This window comes from Aythya fuligula, chromosome 2 (genome assembly GCF_009819795.1).
Source record: "Aythya fuligula isolate bAytFul2 chromosome 2, bAytFul2.pri, whole genome shotgun sequence".
Taxonomy (NCBI): Eukaryota; Metazoa; Chordata; class Aves; order Anseriformes; family Anatidae; genus Aythya; species Aythya fuligula.
The window spans coordinates 37594194-37615009 of NC_045560.1; the positions used below are offsets into that span (position 1 = coordinate 37594194).

Sequence of the window (20816 nt, forward strand, 5' to 3'; positions counted from 1 at the left end):
GCGGCAGCAGAAGGCATCGCCCTCACAGCCCGCCCTGTTTTGGAGGAGGGGGCTGCCCCTTGGCACCCGAAGGCAGGCGGAGGAAGGAGCCTTCTGAAGGCTGTGGGCCATGAGGTTGCTCCTTGGTGAGGTCCTGGGGCTGTGGGACAGGAGGTATAACATGCTCCTTGGTGTTCCCACTGCACAGCTCTCTGTGTTGCACACCAAAGGGGGGACGTGTGCCGTCGTGCTCTAAGTACCAGCGGTGGGCACCCGATGCCTGATGGCTCCAGGTGGAGTCGGCCATCTCCAGAGGGCAAATGGGGGCACCCAAATGAAAACTGCAGGCTCTGTGTTCAGCCTGAGGCTGGCTCCTGCACAAAGCACTCCGGCCAAATCCTGGTCAAACCTCTGGTGAGGCGGTGTGGGCCCTGGGTGCCCCTACAGCTCCTCACGTTGCCCATGCTCTGAGCAGCTCCCCGTCGCCTCCAGGGCCGGCATGCCGAGCGGAGGGGCCACGTGCCGAAAATTTCGGTTTCTCTACCCAACTCGAGAGCGATTTTTCAACCGTATCTCAGCGTAAAAGCCGCCACGACTCCTCAACCCTCTTGCCCGTGTGGGGTGTGCGGGGCGCGCAGGGCTCCCCTCGCACCTCTCCGCACCCCACACCCGCGGGGAAGCCCCCGGCTGCCCCCAGCCTCCCCCAGCCCCCGGGAACAGAGGGCGAGGAGCCCGGGGGGCGCCCCATAACCGGGCCCTGCCCTGGTCCCGGCGCCCCCAGCCGCCGCCGGGGGGTGCTGGCGGCGGGGCCGGCCCCGTGATCGGCGGCGGCGGGCGGGGAGGGGTTGGGGGAGCCGGGCCGGCTGCCTCTGCCCTGCCCCTGCCTTCCCGCAGAGTTTCCCGGCGGGGGCGGCCGGGGCCGGCTTCTCCCCGCTCTGCCGGTGCCGGGGGAGGCGGAGGGGAGGCAGCCGGGCTTTTGGCTCCGTATCCGGCTCCGGGCAGAGGCGGCGACCATAGCGGGGAGGAGGCGAGAGGGGGGAGAAAGCGGCCGCTGCGGCGGCGGGGGGCTGCCGGCTGTCACCTTAACCCAGGTGGGTAGCGGGGGGACGGGGGTGCCCCGGGGGGGCGGCCCTATAAGGGGGGGGGGTCCCGGGGGGGCGGCTGGGGACACCCAAAAAAAGTTGCGGGGAGCCCCGCGGGCGGCTCCGGCGGTGGGGAGCGGGGTCGCGGCCGCGCCGTGCCGTGCCCGGGGCTGTCGGGTTGTTGTTTTTTTTTTTTTTTTTTCTCCTCCAACTTCTCTTTTCGCTCCCGCTTCTGCGATTGCGGCTTTGGGGCGAGCGCGAAAGCGGCGCCATCAGCGCCGCCGCTCGCTTCCCTGCTGCAGGCGGCGGAGGGGCGCGGGGCTGCCCCCACATCACCCCCCCCCCCACCCCCCCCAAATTTCCCCCCTACCCCTTGCCCGGCGGGGTGGCCCCGGCTCGGGGCCGTGCCTCCCCTCCCTCCCCGCCGCGTGTGTCCGTGTGTCCGCCCGCGTGTGTCCGTGTGTCCCCGCGTGTGCACGCCGCGCTGTGGCGCTCCCCCGCCCGCCAGCCGCCGCCTGCTGCGAGCTCAGCCCGTCACGTTTCGCCTCTCTTCCCTTCTTCTTCCCTTCCCTTCCCCAGGTGCTGCCCGCGGACCCCCCCCACCCCCCAACCCCGTCCCCCTCCACGTCCCCACCCCGCGTCGCCCTCCCCCAGATGCGCGGCGGCGGGGGCAGAGCCGTGCCGCCGACCCCCCGGCCCTAGGCGCTCGGCAGGCGGAAGAGGAGGAAGAGGAGGAGGAAGAAGAGGGGGAAGAAAGAGGAGGAAGCAAGAGGAGCAGCCGGGGGGCAGCGGCGAAGCCTCCGCCGTGCCCGCGGGGAGGCCGATGGCGGAGCGCGGCGGCGGCGGCGGCGGGGGGCTGCCCGCATCCCCCGGGCCGCTGCGGGGAAAGGTGGCCTGGAGGGCAGGGGACGGCGACGGAGGAGGAGGAGGAGGAGGAGGAGGAGGAGGAAGAGCCCGCTTTGACAGCGCGGCCAGCAGGGTCTCCAACGGGGACTGCGCCCCGCTGGGGGCCGGCGAGGAGCCGGGATCGGCCCCCCCCGGCAGCCCGGACAGCAAGGAGAAGGGGGCTCCGGGGGGGCTGCAGCGAGAGGGCAAGCCCGGCATCCCCCGGAGGAGCAGCATCATTAAGGTGAGGGCACCCGCGCCTCCCCGTGACAGCCCGGGCTCTTTCTTTCTTCCTTTTTTTTTTTTTTTTTTTTTTTGCCTTTTTCTGTTTCGTTTCTCCCCCCTCTCCCTTTGTCAGGAGCGCTTGGTGGGGGGGGGGGGCGGCGTGTTTTGGTGTGGCTCGGGACCGAAAGCTCGGCCGGAGACCGCAGGGGGCTGGTGGAAGGACAACATGGGCACCTCTCTGGCAGGGAAAGGCAGGGATTACACGGCCCCCTGATATTTTTTTTTTGGGGATGCACCTGTGCAGAGCAGTTTGGTGGCTCCATTGGCTTGTGCGTGTGACAGACACACAGCAGGTGATGGGAGCTTCGGGATCTCATTGGGCTGGGAGGCAGCAGAGCAGGCAGCTTTCTTCTCCTTAGCGGTGACAGCTTGCTGAACAGGAGACTGTGCTGTACTTCACCTGTAGGAACAAGCTCTATTTATACTTTGCATATGCTGAACGGTGATGTTTCTGCTTGAAAAGTAGGGGGGACAGCAATGGTAGCACGTAGATTGGTGGAAGGAGGGCCAGGAGGGTTTTTCACACAGCTGCTTACACAAATACTGTTGTTTTGGTCTGTTACTGAACCCCTGGCTCCTGAGAGGTGGCACTTTGTCGTGGCTTAGCTGTCTGAACTCCGGTGGAAAGGTGGAGAGATCATACAGAAATGACTCAGTTTGTGTAACGGCCGGACTAACCGTAAAATAAAGCACGGCTGGAAGGACTTGAGAATCGAGTTCAATCAAGATCAGCTCGATCAAAATCTAGCTAGATTTGCTGTCTTCTTAAACGCGTCTGTGCTCCCAAAGCCAGCTTATGAAGTTGTGCTAGCGGGGTAACAGAAGGACATGTGGGGGTTCGGGACGAGCAGCCTGTCTCAAGCCGTGTTGGTGTCTGCTGGACCTTGCTCCAAGCACCAAGGGGAGAGCAAGGGCAGCCGGCAGCGGAGCACACTTGACAGCCTGCACCCACCCTTCCTGTTCAAGCAGTGATGCTGGGTGTGTACGTTTCTGTGTGTGTTAAAGAAATTACAACAATGGAAACGGGGCGACTGAACTCGGGGTTGGAATAACCTAGTACTTACTGGATTTTCTAGGGAGTTTCTAGGGGTCTGTTCAATTCCAAACACTTTTTTTTTTTTTTTTTTTTTTTTTTTTTTGCCTTTTGTGGTAGTCCAGGAAAGGCAATACGTTGCTTGCAGTATGCAACGTGCCATCATGCTACTTTGTGGTTTATGATCTGGTTGTACAGCAACTTTCTGCCTCTGTGGGGGCCAAACAAGGATACAGTGCACAGGGATGTGATATACTGAAATCGAGAATCATGAGATAAGGAAATCTGTGCTGGATTGCATTTCGTGAATATGCAAGTCAAGGTTCTTAGTTTCTAGAGAAACGACAGCGGTCTGGAATGTAAAATTATTCAACTTTCTGGTATTATTACCGATGAAAACTGTTCTGCAAATGTGAACGGTAATCTGTTTGGCTGCCAAGAAGTGATTGATACAACTTGGTGTTGTTGTTTGAATAGTTAGGAGTGGAAAAATCTGACAGCACTGCTTTTAGAGCTATGTGGTCCATATTTATTTTAGATATGAGTGTTTCAGTGCTTCTGGGAAAAACTACTTGTCTTCAAATATGCTGAATACTCTCCTGTCTGCTTGCCTCAGCAGTTTGCAGGTAGTTTGAATCAGGTTGCGTAGGTACCTAGTTTTCAATATGAAACCTTTTGGAAAATCTGGCATGAGTGGTAAGCCTTGTTGTCTCCTCTTGTGGAGCAGAAGCATGTAAGACAGAGCGGAAAAAGTAATTTGTAATCTATTTTTCAGAACTGTTCTTGGAGTTTTAGTAACTTACCTGAGTGATGAATATTGGGAGTAACCTTGGGAAGCCGGTCTGTGCCATGCAAATGCAGCTCTCATACTTTTGTGCAAAACACAGAATTCTGTCAGCTGATCTTTAAAATGCAAGGTTATGGGATATCTAATGCTTTAAATGTTTTGCCTGCCAATTACTGTGTAGGCTTTTGAGTCACAAGCAGAAAATTGGTGTTTGAATAGCAGTTCCAGTTGAGATTAAACTCTTCTGAAGTGCATGTTTGCGCACAAAAATAAGGCCACGGTAATATTTTGTTCTGTTTTTAGTCTGTGCTTTTGTTGGTTGTCCATTTACAAGACTATTCTCAGAACAGTTGTTGCCTTTTTTTCGCCCTTTTTATTTGCATTTGCTACCTTTTTTCCTCTTTTTTTTTTTTTTTTTTTTCTTATATGCAGCCTCTGTTCTTTCTCTTTTTTACCCATTCCATATTTTTTCCTTTTATTTATTTTGTTCATCTGCATCACGGGACAAGAGGATTTTTGCTCTTTGAGGTTGAAGAGTCATCTAGGATGATGACAGGTGATAGGATCACTATTACTGTGAAAATTAGCTCTGATGTATAAGCTCTGTTTAGGTTGAAAATGTTAAAGATTGTGCCCTTAGCTTTTAACAGTTTTTATGGAATAGCCTATTTCATTGCTTTCCTTTGCTGAACCGGACCTGAGGATTAGGGAGTACATACCTGTGTTTATAGAGACATTTTCTATTTGTTATCCACCACATTTATGGGATGCTGATTTTTGTAAAGATGATAGTGATGACACATGATATGTACATGGGCTTTAGGCTCTTCAGATAGCTAATTTATGAACTAATTTACATACCAAGTATTTGTACCAAATGTTTTTGTTTTTAGGTCAGTGTTTTGCTTTTCCAAAATACTTTCCTTGGGGCAACTAGCTATGGTTTCCTATAATGTTTTTTCTAGAGTAGTTCTAGTAACATTAATTTACAGTGAGTCCACCTTGCAGTTCCAGGTGAATGTAAGCATCGTGTGAACTTCTTTGAGCTCTGACAGTTGGCAGCAGGCTTGCTTTGTTTCTCGTGGGGCACTTTCACATCTCTCTTAAAAAGACCTTGAGATGGTTAGACTTTGAGGAGCTTTAAGATGGCAAATGACTTGTGGTACATGTGTTTCCTTAGAGCTGCCTGCTCCCAGGGACCTCCACACCCTGGATAATAAACGTGTATGGAACCTCACAGCTTGTCAGAACTGTAGACCTGGACAGAAAGACATCCAGCGGTATAAATGAATGGCTCTATTAGGAGAGGTGTTACAGTATGAGAAGAGATACATTTAGGAGAAGACTGCAGTTGTCTGGGAAGACAACAGAAAGAAATGAATGGAGGAAAGTGTCCTGGCGTTCTGTGAGCAGGAGTGTTCCTACCAATATGTGTCTGGAAGCAAAGTCCAGTTTGTGTTTATTTATTTTTATTTTTATTTTTATTTTTATTTTTTATACAGTAATACCGATCTCAGTGTTAGTAAATTTATTGGCTGATAACTTAAACATTTTTTTTCTGGGTGTAAGTTTAAACCTTCATTCAGTAGAGTCACGCACTTGTTGGTCGTCGGCAATTCTTTAAGTTCCAAATTCTGTGAGAAGAGACGAATCAAAATAGCAGGCAGATAGTACAGCATATAATTTTCAACAGAGCTTTGCTTTTGAAATGGAGCATTCTTATATCGGTGTCTTTATACAGTTAGAGAGTCTTGCAGCATATGTGGCAGGATCTTCTTTTTTATTAAAATGTCAACATACATCGTTATCTCATTCTCAGGTCTTGTATATCTCCAGTTGATACTGTATGCTTCTTTGTATCAGGTGCAAAAAATGTGAAATATGGAGAATGTTATGCAGTATTTTCTACTATTGTGAAAGTTTTAAAAGCTTTAATAAATCTCTTTCTTCATATTCACAGTAGATTCTAAAGTAGTATTTTCAGTAGACCTAGGTTCTCTGCAATTCTGTATTACCTTAGCCAAAATGGCATGTTAGTGAGTCTTAGCAGAGATCCAGGAGTAGATATACATGTTCAGTTTCCACCTGAAATGATACAAAGGGGTTAGGTTGTTGGAATCAGTTCAAAGTATGCGAAATTAAATGATTTTCAGCTGTCTTTCATACTGGGAAAGGAGCCTGTGTAGTGATGCTGTTGATACATATAAGCATTTATGCCCCAGTAACTCTTCAATGAGCTGGACATTTTCAAGTGAACTTGGCTGAGCAGTAACAGGCTCGAAAGTGCTAAGGCTCCTCAAGTTCAAAGACAATAGTCATGTAGATAAAAGAGGGAGAAAACAAGTATGTGCTTTCTTGCCCCACACCCTTTCCCTTAGAAACAAAACCCCACAGTATGAGCTTTATTCTTCCTAGTTCTAGAAGATCTGTGCGAAAGACATTATGAATGTCCCAGCAATGGAAAATAATTTGCTCAGCGCACACATTCATTGACACCAAAAAGGATGCCACAAAAAACACACCATTAGCAAACACGTCTGCAATAGTTCGGGTACTCCTACATCTTACTCCGGGCTGCTTTTCAGCGAAACAATGGAAGCACAGACTTTCTGGGGGGCTGTTTCAGGATTTGGTTGGTTGTTTTTTTTTTTTTTTTTTTTCTTAGTTTCTTCCAGAGTAGAGCTATGATCACATCTTTTTGGTTTATCAGATAGCATGAGAGATGTGAGTGGCTACCGGCAGCTTCACAAACCCTGGAGCTTTCTTTTAGGTGTCAGTTTCACTCCGGTTTGTGACACTTTTGCCTAGACTACACAGAAAGTTACAAGCACCTTTTGGTGTATGTATGGTATATATTCTGCTTCATCTTCTACTTACTCTGTAATGGTTTCCTATTTCTTAAAAAATGCAATTTGTATTTTAAAACAATACTGTCGTGGTAACTCTTCCTCAATCATGTCATACCAAAGCTGTGTATGTTATATATTTGGATATAATATCATATATATATATATACATTAGACACACACACACACGTATCAGGCAGCTTACTCCTTGTAAACTCCTAGGCTGGGCTGGGCTGTGTTATGGTGCAGCCACTGAATAGGTATGTTGGACATTGCATTTGGTATATATTTTTATTTGCCTTAGTTATTTATCTAGACTGCAGTAATCAAAATTTTGCTTCTATATGTGTAATGCTATTGAAAGAAAAAAGAAACAAAAGGTGTTTATGGAAACATACCAGGTTATTCATTTTACCCATGTTCAGCATGTAGTTTACCTACTGTAGCCAGTGAAGAGAAAACATTTTTTTTCCAAAAGATGACTTGGAGTGGGAGTCTAATTTGGATAAATCTAGCTTCTCTGACTTCTCTTCTGGAAGGGTTTCTCTCTCTATTTCTGTTGACTGCCTAAAAAGCTCGGCTACTGTGAATAATAGCAACTCCTTCACACCCTCCGCCCCCAAATCCTTAGAATATCCACGAAACATGTTCAGTCTGTAAAGTGAAAAATCAATTAATGGAATTTAAAAATTATGATGAATACCTGATGAGATGTTTTTTATACCTATTGCTGGACTTGATCAGATATATGAGTATTAGTTAAGACTTTGTTAAAACTAGGAATTGCATCCGTGGTTTCCTACCCATGGCTCACAGATAATGGGTTGCTCACATGATTTGCTTATATTCATGGAAGATTATAAAACTAAACCTGAGGGTGACAGACCAAATTAATTGCGTAGCTTTCCAGCCTTACCTGGTCCATGGGTGATCTTGGGGTGGGTTTTCATATTTTATCACTAACTCTATTAAAAATTCCCTTAAATAAAATGTGCCAATTGTCCGTCTTTAAGGGATAAATTAACTTAAAACACATGCTGTCATATTGTGTATTGATTATAAAATAATTACCTTTGAACACTACTTTGGGATTGTGTTCAAAATTCAGAAATCTAAACAGACTAGCAGGAAGGCTTAGGGAAGGAACGTTTATAATAGTTCATTTAACATAAATGGAGAAGGGGAAAATATGCTGAAAAGCAGCAGCATGTGTGTATTAAAGATTGTTTAAAAATAGGGCTGGTACAGACCTCAAGACGTCAGTCTGCTCTGGTTTACTGCTTTGTTACAGGATCAACTGCTTATCAATTTCACTGTGATGCTCTTTGTCTTTTAATCACCTTTAGTTTGTGATCCTTCTGTGCAGAACTGCGGACGGATTATTGCTTGTTGTCTGTGGGCAAAAAAAAATAATCTGCACGGAGTTTCAAAGCTTGTACTTGTCCTGCTGACTGCATTCTAATTATTTTTGATCACATCTTCAATGTGTCAGGTTCTTTCTGATTTGAACTTACCTTCTAACATGCATGCAACTCTTCCATCTTCACGTGAACAGCCAGATTTCAGCATGCTCCCAATTTCCATCATATAATGACATCTGATATTTTTTCTTTAAATTATAATACCCTATGGTTAAACTAAAAATCAGTTATTTTTGCTCTTGACTACGTGTAAACTGGGCAATATGATGTTGCTAAATCTAGTTCAGAAGTACAATTTATGAGAAGATGCCTTTAAATAAATTAATAGGCAGTAAGTATGAAATTATGAATATACTTATAATAGCTTGCAGGATTGGGATAAGAAAAGGCTGCTTTGAAAGGGGCTGATTTGCTTGTCATTAAGGAGAGTCAGTAGCAAGCATCATCTTTTTCTCAGTTGTGTTTATAAAAACCATCCTTGCTGCTTTACAGTCAGTTTTCACATCTGGCATGCCTTTGAAATATGGGATAGCACCATCACTGTACTTATTTCTCCCTGTTTTAGGAGATTAGGGATGCAGCAATCCTTTGGACCGCTATGTTGCCCATCCTCTTGACTGCAGCACCTCTCTGATTTCTTCTTAGCTAGTTAGTTTCCAAGAACGGATGGTGTAGGCCTTCTAGTCCCTTGTATTTGAAGTGGGGCATGGCTGCGTTCACCTGCCTCTTCCCTCCTGGACCTTCACCTTGACAAAACATCAAAGCTCAAGACAGCGAAGAGCACGGTACAGCATGGCACTGGAGACTGGCGGTGCTGAGGACCACAGTGCTAACAGCTGCAGCCTTGGGAAAGTTAAATAGATGGGGTTAGTTTCTGCCTCTCCTGGCTCCCTGGGGCTTTCTTTTGATGTCATTTCACCCTTTGGAAGAAGTAATAAAATAGCCCTGAGTACATCCAATTATTTACTGTGTTCAGGGATCTTTTCAGATACCAAACATTCATACTCAGGAAATTGTAGCACATAGTTCATAAGTACAGGCAGGCAGGAAATGTCTTTAAATAAACAAACAAACAAAAAAGTTTTCATTTTTTTTTCAATGTCTGAGAGTTTTATAAAAATACAATGTAAGAGTTTTTTAAGCCAGATTTCCAAATTGACTGTAAAAATGCTTTCACAAAAGTAACGTGTTTGTGGGTTTTAGTTTGGTATATATGTATCTTAAGAATATACAGCAGATAATTGATATTTTGCATATTAGTGTTACGACTGTCCTCATGCCTTTGCTAAAATTGCTGAAAATGGTTTGATATTTCCCCAAAATTCTAAGATAATCAGTATTGCAGAAGAAAAAGAACTGCTGATGTTTTGTTAGAGAGCACTTCCAGAGAAATTTCAAGTTCTTGTTATGCTTGACCTTCTGTGACTACTACTTCTTTTTCCTTTCCCTTCTATTTTCTTTTCTTTTCTTTTCTTTTTTTTTTTTTTTTTTTTTTTTTTTGGTCTTTCTTCTTATCAGCCTTATTATTTTGCCTTCATTAAAGAAGGCAATACAGTATAAGGTGTGTGTGCTTTGATGTGTTAGCATCCATGTGTGTGAACATAGCCCCATCCTCGCTGCCCTTTTAGTGTAGGATGGGTGAGAAAGAGTGATTGTGAAACTCTGCAGCAGCAGAATGGTCTGCGTGTTTTCAGTTTCGTGAAGCACCCTCTTAATGGTGGAAAATCCCAGATGCTTTATATATTTCATTGCCCAGTTCCTGATGACAGAAGTGTTTGACACTGTCTGTCAACAGTTTTATTTAACCACAATCCTTAAAATAAAGTGTAGATGTCTGTTTATTTAAATAAAAGATAGTATCTAATTTCATTGCTTGATTCTTGATCTTAGTGTTGTTAAAGTGTACGTTTGGAAGAAAAGGACAGGAATGCAACTTGCTGTCAAAGCTTTGTTTAGATGGTTTTCTTCCTACAAGTTATTGTTGGTGGTTTTAGGATAGGCAGTTGTTTATTGAGTTATTGAGGTAATTCCTGTAAACGTACAGGAACAGGTTTAAAAAAAGGCAAGGCAGCAATTTTAATTTTATATATCCTGCCATACATTTTTCTTTAGTAAGTTAGAAGCAGAATTAGCATTTTTCATGTATATTATGGGGAAAAAGTTAGTTTTCAAGTTGCTAAAATAATACTTAGACTCATTGCAATATTCATGTATTTACAAGCACATACATTATCACTACATAAGGCAGGAGAAACCGAGTAATAACTGGAAATAAATTGCTTCAGGCAATTACTTGAATCAACTGAAATGTTTTCTGCCATTTACAGGGAATGGTCTCTAATTCAGTTTCTTTTTTTCTTTTTTTTTTTCTTTTTTTTTGTAAAATATGCTGACAGAAGATTGTTTCAAAAAACATTTCCAGCCTGAATCTAAGAGTTAAAGACTAATATTTATGTGAAATGAGAAAATGTATTGAGTCGTGGCACGTTACTACCACACAGTGGAGAAAGCTAGAGCAGGCATAAGGAGCTTTCCGTTCAGCCAGTGTTAGTTTCTTTTTTTGGTTTTGAAGAACCCCCTATGGCTGTTGGATGTACTTTGTTTAAGTCCAGCTCTCCAGTCGCAGTAGATGTGGTGATGCATCACACAGGTGTTGTTTGAGGTCGCCAGTTTTCAGCTTTCTTTGTTCCACAGCTTACATGGCACGTACCTCGTGCCTTGTGCTTGCTCCTTCTTGGGTGAATGGCCAACCTGAATAAAACCTAGTGAATAAATAACAAGTGAAGGCACTGAGTTCTTAAAGCTGTGTGCTGTCCGTTGGTATTTGGTGGGTTTAGAAATCAGACCGTGGAGGGATCCATAACGATACCCTGTCACCATCCTGCATGGCCTGGTTCCAGCTCGTGTCACCTCGTCCTCCTGTGCCCTCCCGTCTGCTCATCCCTTCCATTCCCTCACACAGCTTCGCTTGCCTGCTTCAGCAGCAGAGACCATGGACAGGCCCAGCTCTGGAGACCCGTCTGTGCCCTGCTACGTGCTAGAACAGAGCAGAGCTCACTGTGTGGTGTGCAACAGAGCCATAGTTTGTGTCTGTGGATCCCCCAAAAGGAGTACCAAAATGGAGGCCAGCACAGGGCGGTTGATCTTCACAGTGGCTCAGAGTCTCACAGGGCTGCAGCCTGAACTCACAGGGAAGGCTGACTGCACAGCTGAGGGTAGATGTATCTGTCTCTCACTGCCCTTCAGAAACGCTCTTCACAAGTTGCCAGCCCTTGTGAATTTAGGGAAGGCTGCCCTGGGTCAGACCAGAAGTCCACGTGGCTCATTAGCCTGCCTCCAGCAGTCACCCCTGTGACACAGACGGACAGGAAAAGCATCCTTTCCTGGTGTCTGCTCCCAGCCGTAATTGTAGGGCTTCAGTGTCTGGACCTGAAGATGTCTTCGTATTTGATATTCCACATGTTTTTTTTTCTCCCCATTAATTGTCAAAGACCAGTTTGACTTTTGTAAGCTTTTCACTACTGAAACATCTTGCGGCACTTCCTTAGCTTCACAGCGTGTTGTGAGAAGAAGCACCTTCCTGCCTGATGTTACGTGGCTTGATATTCCCTGGTTCTTGTGTTAGATAGAAAACAACTATTTTGGGCTCACTTTCTCCATTACACACATGACTTGAAAGGTGCTCGTCATACTTGCTCTGTGTCATTTTTTTCCAGCCTAAAAAACCTTGCTGTATTTAGTTGTTCCCCCTATGTACATGGTTCTGTGCTTGCTTCATCCTCTATTTTTTTTTTTCCTTCAATTTTAACAATTTCCTGCAGTGGGAGACTAAAATGGTATTTAAAATGTGTGCCAGACAAACGTGTAAATCCACTATAGCATAATGAAGGCTTAAGAATATTGTGATGCTAAATTGCACTGTAGTATATGTGATTTTAATGTTGTCTTAATCACAGGTTTAAATGGTACCACTGCCACTAACTGGTAATGGGAGAGTGCTCTTAAAGCCTTCTACTAAATATTTAAAACTTCCCCTTTGAAGAGCTGTGTAAGGGTGGCTGTGCTGGTGATGATGCCTGTTGTGTTGGAAGTGGCTGGCATTAACATCTTTGCATGAGACTGAAGGTCTGTTAGAAATCTTTTAGCATGTTATAAAGTCTTTTTATGGTGCTGGTGACATAAAGCATTGCTGATGAGTACGTCTAGCTTCTAGCTGTGGTTGAGTACACTTGCTTGCATATTAACAGAATAAGATAGCATGGACATTGCATAAAGCTGAAAAATATATTACTAATAAAAGCACCTTTATTTTATAATAATCTGATAAATATTAAAGGAAGAGGAAGGACTTTGTCTTTATAAACGTGGTCCTAGATTTTTGCATTTTAAGGTTCTTGTCTAACACTCCTGTAATTAATTATTTTACCCAATCTTTTATTCCTTTCACTTTTATAATATGTGAGGGTCTTCCAGGATGCTTGTGTCAGTGTCCAGACGAGCTAAAAAGCCATTTCTAGTCTTTCGGAAATGCGTGAAAGGTATAACAATGAGCTCAGACAGCTTCCTGAAAACAGGAGAGCATCTAATGTTTCCTCTCAGAATTCAGCTGAGGACTAAAAGGGTCTTAAGTGGTTGCAGCAAGCAGTAAAAGGTAAAAATAACTAGAAGTTTTTGAGTCCCACGAGACTGATACAACAGCACTATCTCAGAAGGAAATCCCAACACTTTGTCACTTGAGCTGCTGAAAATAGAAATGTTGCAAGATGTCTGGTAGAGTGCTGTCCTGAGTCCTTGTTAGGGGTATCTAGGAGTGTCTCCTCTTTCTTTTTTTCCTTTTTTTTCTTTTTTCTTTTTTATTCTTTTCTTCTTTTTTTTTTTCCTATTTTTTCTTTTTTTTTCTTTTAAATTTTTATTTTTTTTAATATTTTATCTTTTTCTTTTTTTCTTTCTTTTTCTCTTTCTCTTTTTTTTCTCTCTATTTCTCTTTCTCTCTTTCTTTCTCTCTTTCTTTCTCTTTTTCTCTCTTTCTCTCTTTTCTCTCTTTTCTATTTTCTCTCTTTCTTTTCTTTTGGGAGCAAGGTTGCTTTGCTTTCTTTTTCCCTTCAGAGCTTTCTTGCTGATGAGGGAGGGAGTAGTCTCTGTTAGCCTGTTCCTTCTCAGTCAACTGCTGTGCTGAGACAGCAGAATATACCTGTGTTACTGTCATTCCTCAGTCCTCATGCTTTTAGTCCACTTTGTGACGAAGTCCAGTGTCTGATTCATAACGTTTATGAGCAGCACTGTCTGCAGCGTTATCTTTATGTAAGTCTTTATTTTCAAAGCTTCAGATAATTGTAGTACTTGTTTTCGAATGTCTGATTACATGTTAGTTTTCTTCTGTTTGAATGTGGTGCACACTTGGCATGAATAGAATGTGACATGAATGGAACATGACATGGATTTCTATTGTTTTACGTGTGGAAGGTAATATTTCAGAAATTTTGAACTTAGCCTCTCAAAACAGTAGTTTAGAGGTCCCTGACTCACCAGAATAAAATTCACCTTTCTCATCCTGGTGATTGCTGATAAATTTTTATATTTGTGCTAATAAAAAAATCATGAATAGCTCATACATGTACTTTCAGTCTGGTCAGCTGCAACAAATACATCATTTTTCTTCCGTATCTAATCCCAAATTCAATTCTGGCCTTAGTGAGTGTATAAAATTTATTATGATCATTTGAGGGGGGGAGGTGAGGGCAGATAAAAAAGAGCCTTTTTAAAAGGCTCTTAAAACAGGCTTGGCCTCTAAAAATTGGTTTGCAAGATTAACCACTTGCCACAGATCTAAGAACCTTGAATTATTATTATTATTATTTTTTATTAGGTTACAATGTTTAGATTTATAACATGGTCTTTAAACAATCCCTGCATGTATTACAGTTATGCTGAAGCGAATAATTAATTACAGAACTTATTGCAGAACTTGCTTTGTTTCTGGTGGAGGTAGTAAAATTACATTATGGAGTACCATCAACTAAATGCGTCTTTTGCAGAGAAAACATACCACCTTGTGATTTAGCGTGGTGCCTAATCGTCCGCCATGAAATAGGTTTTGTGTATTAATTCAATAAATGCTCAGAGTCCTTCACTAAATGGCATCTGAGGCTGAGATGATACGGAAGTAAGAATTTGCCGTTGCAATGCTGCGTCGCCGTAAAGTCTAAAACATTTTTATAAAGAACAAACACAGGTAAGATTATTTTGCATGTAAAACAGAAATGCAGAGCCACGTTATTTTTATTTCTGTTTGGCTCAGAACCTTACCCTTTGCCCCTTTATCACAAAATTTTGCAGGAGTCAGAATGAGTCACAGTGAAGGTGACTCCTTATTTTTTCCTTAAAGTGCAATGAGTAATCTGGGAATGCAGCTTGCATCTTTGAAAGTCAAGAGGGTCAGAGTCAGTAGCCTCAAAGTAAGTTGTATGCCTTTCTTACTTCCATGCACAAGATCTTATTAATTCTTGTAGATTTGTAGGTAGTTAATAATTGATGTTTAAAATGCTTTCTATATATGTAATGTTTTGTAAAGGGTACTCAAAATTGATTTAATATTCCTGTACAACAAACTAAAACTTTGTTGGCATTACAAAAAAATGTGTAATCGCATGCTTTTCTATGAGCTTATTACTTTAAAATGTTTATAATATAGTTCTTTATTTTAGAAATGCATGCCTCATAACCTTTCCTTATTTTAAATGTCCAATCTGCACCACTTGCAGTGGTTGATGGGAGTAAGTCATGGGTTTCTACTACATACTTCTGTTTTCTGTTTTGATCATAATGCAGGTGGACTTTTGGGTTTGTTTACTTCTTTATTCCAGGAATTTGCAAAAGCATAATACAGAGTGAACAAGGAGGTCCATTGGTTTCAGTATCTTACGCAATTCATTACCGTGCAGATGTATGGGGCTTCCTCTTTTTAGTTGTCTCAAAGACATCTTCAAGAGACTTTTAGAGGTCTTTGTAGGTTCTTGCCCACAGACAACGTAAACAGAATTGGTCTTGCACTGATCATCTGATAATGCAGTTTAAAGACCTCTGCTGTCCTTGAACTTCGGTTGTATTTAGGACAAAACCAATATGATTGAGTATTTCTGTCCGCAAAGTTGTCTTTCAGTAAACCCTTGTGAAACATGCTTCAGCCACATCCTTGTACTTTCTGGAACTTTCTAGCTGCATTTTCTTGTTTTGTTGATCACCGCTTGCTGTAGAGAGCCTGTACTCTTTGTTTACTTCCTCTGTCCTTTTTTTGGGTTGACTGTAGTGAAACTGTTAGAGATGAAGTATGCGAAGTACAGGATTTGCATTCCTGTTATGTTTACCCATGGCACCGTCTAACCTTAACGTTCAAAAATTGCAGGTCAAGTGCACCAAACTTGAGACTTTTGAAAACAATTGTGACATGAAATTTAATTAATTTGACTCTAAGCCATTCTGCACGTGAACCGTATTTTCAAGTTCTTAGCATAGGAATGTATGAATACATAAAAAATACATGTTAATGTGGAGATTCTCAGATGTAAGGATCCAGAAGGGCTTTAAGAAAACATCAGGTTTCATGAGATTTGCCATACAGTTTGGAAGAGCATGTGGTTAGTACTCAGACAGCTGGTATATCAGGCAGAAAACATTAGATAACAGAGTATAATATTGATAATCTGTCTTAGCTTTTATCAAGTTAAATATGTGGTCTCATTTCCTTGTTTCATTTTTATTTTATTAGCAAGTTTGCTAGTCTTTCTAATAAAGGTGGTAGTGTATGTTTTACAATGTATATCTTGCTGAGGTAGCAATGTGTATTTTACATTGTGTAAACTTGTCCTGTTAGCATGGATTTAATGAATTTTGGAATTGTCTAATGTTTAGTTATATTTAGGAAAAATGTTAACTAGTCTTTAAATTGATCCTATACTTTATTTAATCTGTTTATTTCAGCAATTTAAAAGCAATTACCATTTTTTCCCTGAGTTTTGCTAGTATTGAGGCCCTGCAGGCTTTGTCTACATACTGTAGCGATAACGGGATTCAGACGCTCAAAACTTGTATTTGGCTATTTATGAAAGTTTCCCTGGAGGAAAAGAAATTGGGATAAACAGTTGTACAGAAGTCTCAAAGCTTGTAACAGTTACAGAGGAACTGTGCAGACCTAAAGTATCCCAGTTAAAAAAAAAAAAAGTTGTGATAGCTAAAAATTTGAAAAATGCTGTTCCTGACAGGCAAAACTTGAGGAAAAAAGAGCAAGGCCTCAATTCAAAGGCCTTAATTTGTTATTTGTGTATTAGTACAGGCCAACAACTTGGCAGGAGCTTAACTCTGAGTCCAAGGTTTGTGAAAGCAGGGGCTCAAGAATGTGAGCAGATTTTAGTGCTGGTAATGAAGGGGAAACACAACGATGCCACAGACAGCCAAGGTCAACATCATAGGCGCATTCTTTAAAGGAGTTCCTTGAAAAATAAATAATTACACGCAGTAACAGAAAGATGTTTGAAATGTTGGTGTTGCATATGTTCTTGTTGCTAAGTAGTAGGGCAGCTCTTAAGAGCTGGCAAAAACAATAAAGGATTTTTGGTGGTTGGTAAGGATGTTGTAGGTTTAGGATAACAGGATGGGATGAGGCAAAATGTTTTTGAGTCCTTTACCTACGGGTTTGGCAGCTCATAAATGATTTCAGCGTGGTACAGCATTGTGGAAAGCTACACTTACTAGCACTTTGCTGTGTGTTTGTTTGTTTTTCACTCCTGTGATGCCAGTTAATTTCCTTCTGGAGAGTGTCTTGAGAGATCCTGTGGAGAAAGGCGGTTGTTGAGCAGCAGCAAGAACCCTCTGTAGTCTGTCAAATCATCTCCTCTTCATGTTGCAGCGCGCAAAATTTATATGACGTTTCCTACCCCTCCTTCTGGAAATACACTTCTTTTTTGTAGTTTGAAATACTCATTTTGTAATGTGGTCAGAGTAAAAGCCTGTTTCCAATATAATTTATTTTATTTCTACCCTCCTTCTGATGAAATTCATGCCTGTCCCAGGGGAAAGGACCCATTTTCTCTCCAGTATTCCAGCGGGAGAACAAACAGGGCTGCCGTTCTTGCACCTGCTGCATTGACGAAAGGGAGGGTGGCAACACAACAAAGGAAATAAAGCGTGTGTAGGCTGCTGTCTTAAATTGCAGTACTTCTCAGGAGTAAGAAACGCTCTCACCCGCCTATGTATTTGTTGAGGAGGATTCTGCTCACTGTGTCTGTGGCCATTCTGTGCACCCCTAGGTGCAGTTCTGTGGGGCAGAAATTGTGCTGCTTGAATCTTCCTCGCTTCCATCCCTGTTGTTTTTGTAGCTTGCCAAGCTTGCTTTAAATCAGCAATGAAAATCCATTTCTCCCTGCCTTCAGGAGATCATGATTTTACTGCAAATCGTTACTGTAAACCATGGTATGAAATGAACTAGAATTGTGGGAAACTTTGAATCAAACTATTACTGGATATGTTGTTGTCTCATTCCACATTTAACATTTTATTTCAACGTTTACAAAAACTGGGTGGTAGAAGGTAACGCCTACTGGGATTTTGTAACTCTGTTTCATTTACACATAAGAACTTAAAGTAACCATGATTTAAGTTTAGTATTAAGCTGTAACTTCAAGCATGAGTACTAGAAAAATTGAGAAATTCATGGACATCTTTTCTCCAGTTCTTCTTCCAAGTTATTTTGAGATGCCTTACTAAAGGTATCTGTTATGTTCAAGTTTTCCCATTAATGCATTTCCTTCAGTTATTGCAAAGCTTATTAGGGATGAGATACCTGTTTGCACTTAATAATGTTCTGAAAGGTCTTGTGTTATAGCATAGAGAAACAAGGGCTGAGAAATCAGTGTCAGGAACAGAGCAGTAATCAAGGAAATGTTTGTTAACAAATGCTTCTGAAAGTAACCTGGTGGGTTTTCAAACAGAAGGGAATAATGAGCACCTGATACAAAGAGCTGTCTTTCAAGTTAGCATCACGTAACTCCTTCACGTTGAATTCCATTCGCATTTTACCTTTTTCTCCTTTTATTTGTATGGGTGAGACTGTAAGGAGTCTTTTCCTTTTCTGGTCTCCCAGTCTGAGTTCTAATAGATAACCTGTGTTGGTAGTTACGAACAGAAATAGATTAGTGCCATGTTATTTTTCTCTCTACTAGATGCATACCTCCTTTTTGTTTGTTGTATAGTTTTCTTGTACTTGTGATGTGTGTACATTGTGTATCACTTTGTGACTCTGTTTTTGGAGCTTTTTATTTTAAAAGGTATTATCATAAAGATTTTGTCATTTCCTTGGGCCAAACTTGTAAGGCTGTTCGTAGTGCACTTCTAACATAGCAGCTATCCTGTCGATGTAGAAAGGGTTGAAGTCTTTCATTAATAACATGCTGTGTCCCTCAGCCTGTTTGTCCTTGGAGCGTGAGAGTATCTTGGCCACGACTGGGGTTTCAGTGCAGGGGGATGTTGTGGTGTATGCCGCTGGAGCCAGTTTATCTGATTGAACCACCAGTTACCTTTCACCGGTTGCAGGACTGCACACGGCTACACGGCAGATCTGACCCCGTGAACTCCTGTGTCATTTCTCAGTGACAGCCCTTCTTCCGCCAGAAGAGCTTGTGAAACGCGTCGCATCAGCATCCTCAGCCAAAGTTTGGCACTGCAGCTTCTCCATCTTGTTTGTCTGCATTGTTTCAGTGCCTGTGGGGCCTGTTCTATCCCCATTCACTGCTTAACTGCAGTCACTTTCTGTTGTCTTTGTATACTTCTATTTGAGTGTACAGTGCTACCACAATTTCTCCCACAAAGGATTCATCATCTTAAACTGTGTATTCAGTCCTTAATGGCTTTTCTCAGCTATTAAAATGCAAAAGGTCACAGCAAAGAATTGAATTAAGTTGCTGACATTGTTCCTTTTTGGTTTAGATGAAGCCTTCTTCCAGTACATACTCGCTCTGCTTCCAGTTTTGGCAAATGTACTTGGAATTCTTCTTCCCAGAATTAGCTCCTCTAGGGAGATATGAGCTTTATGTTCTTTTATTTATTCTCCTTTCCTTCCATTCACCTCTTTTACCCATAAAAAAAGCCCTTCTTATTTCTGAAAATGATTGGAATGATTTTATGACTTCTGCGTGTGGGAGAGAGGAAGATTATTTTCTTCCTTCCTGATGCCTTTTTCCTCTTTCCAAGGATTTCAAGCTGGCCTTTTATTAATGGAGATTGCTTGCTGGCTGTATCCAGTAATAAAGTTCTCGCACTAAACTCGGATACCTGTGGCTATCTCGTGGTGGGTGCTTCAATTGTTCTTCATGCTCAGCAGGGTGGGGAATGTGGTGTCTGTGTGAAAGATGAAAATGAGCAGGTAACAACAGTTCAGGGATTGTTAGTGGTGTTCAGAAATATTCTGATGGGAGTTGATAACATCCAGTTCATCTGGAGGGTCCATAGCAGGGCATTCAGAATCAACTGGAGCTGCAGAAGTAAATATGACAGGTCTTGTGTTCAACCCTAAAAGCTGAGGTCACGGGGGACGGATTTCTTCCACAGTTCCTGCTTAGGATTCAGGCTGTATTGCTGTTTTTATAAGTGGTGGAAAAAAATAAGATAAACTAGTCTTTTAGTAAATTAGACTATTTCTATTATTTCCATGACTTTTTTTTTTTATTATTATTAAATTGTGGAACAAAGTTAGAACATAGAATTAAATATGGACCCCCCAAAACTAAGGAAGGCAGCCTTGTAAATCTGGTTGCTTAGAAGGGCACACTCTCTGCCTGGAGGACCCACAAAAATAGTGGTTTTGTTTTCAGGTGAGAATTCATTTGTTACTTCTGATATGGATTGGAGGCTTTGAACTTTGTGCCTCTGTCAGGACCTTCAGGGGACTTGTACTTTTCTCCCAAGGCAAATACGGAGGGTGACTTTTTCCTCAGAAGACTGTCAGACACTTATTTTCTGACTGCAGTACTAGAAGCCACAGATAATTTGGAAACAGAGTCTAGAAAAAACAATCTGTACTGTGACTGATTAGACAAAACAAACGGCAGTTTCTCGTGTACTGAGAAAAGATTTGGAAACACTTTGGCAACACATCTGTCAAACGAACAACGTGGTAAAAAGACTCTGATTTAGGAGTCTAAGATTCTTTCAGCTACTTCTAGAAATATATACAGGTTTAGTATATAAGCAATGAGAATACAGTCCCAGAAGAAATTGAATTGGTAAATTTTCTTAGTCAGAAATGTGCCCATTTTATTGCTTGCCCATTTTATTGCTTGCTCTGCAGCATTTTTCTTGGGTATTATAAGCCCATACTTTTATTGGTCTTTACATATATCAAGGATGGTGGTATTAGTCTCAAGAAAGCGATGATCCTTTTACATGAAAACATGGCTGGAAAGGCTCTTGAAGGCACTGTGCATAGTGGCTGAGCACCCACACAGCTGC

The 20816-nt window shown here is 42.5% G+C and overlaps 1 protein-coding gene across 1 annotated transcript in view; it reads left to right on the forward strand.

Annotated features, from left to right (window-relative positions):
- Positions 1-2013: 2013 nt before the first annotated feature.
- Positions 2014-20816, forward strand: part of PLCL2 (phospholipase C like 2) — a 98918-nt gene continuing 80115 nt past the window's right edge. Inside the window, exon 1 of the mRNA XM_032183204.1 lies at positions 2014-2190. The gene's annotated coding sequence lies outside the window, so the exon portion shown is untranslated. The remainder of the gene's footprint in view (positions 2191-20816) is intronic.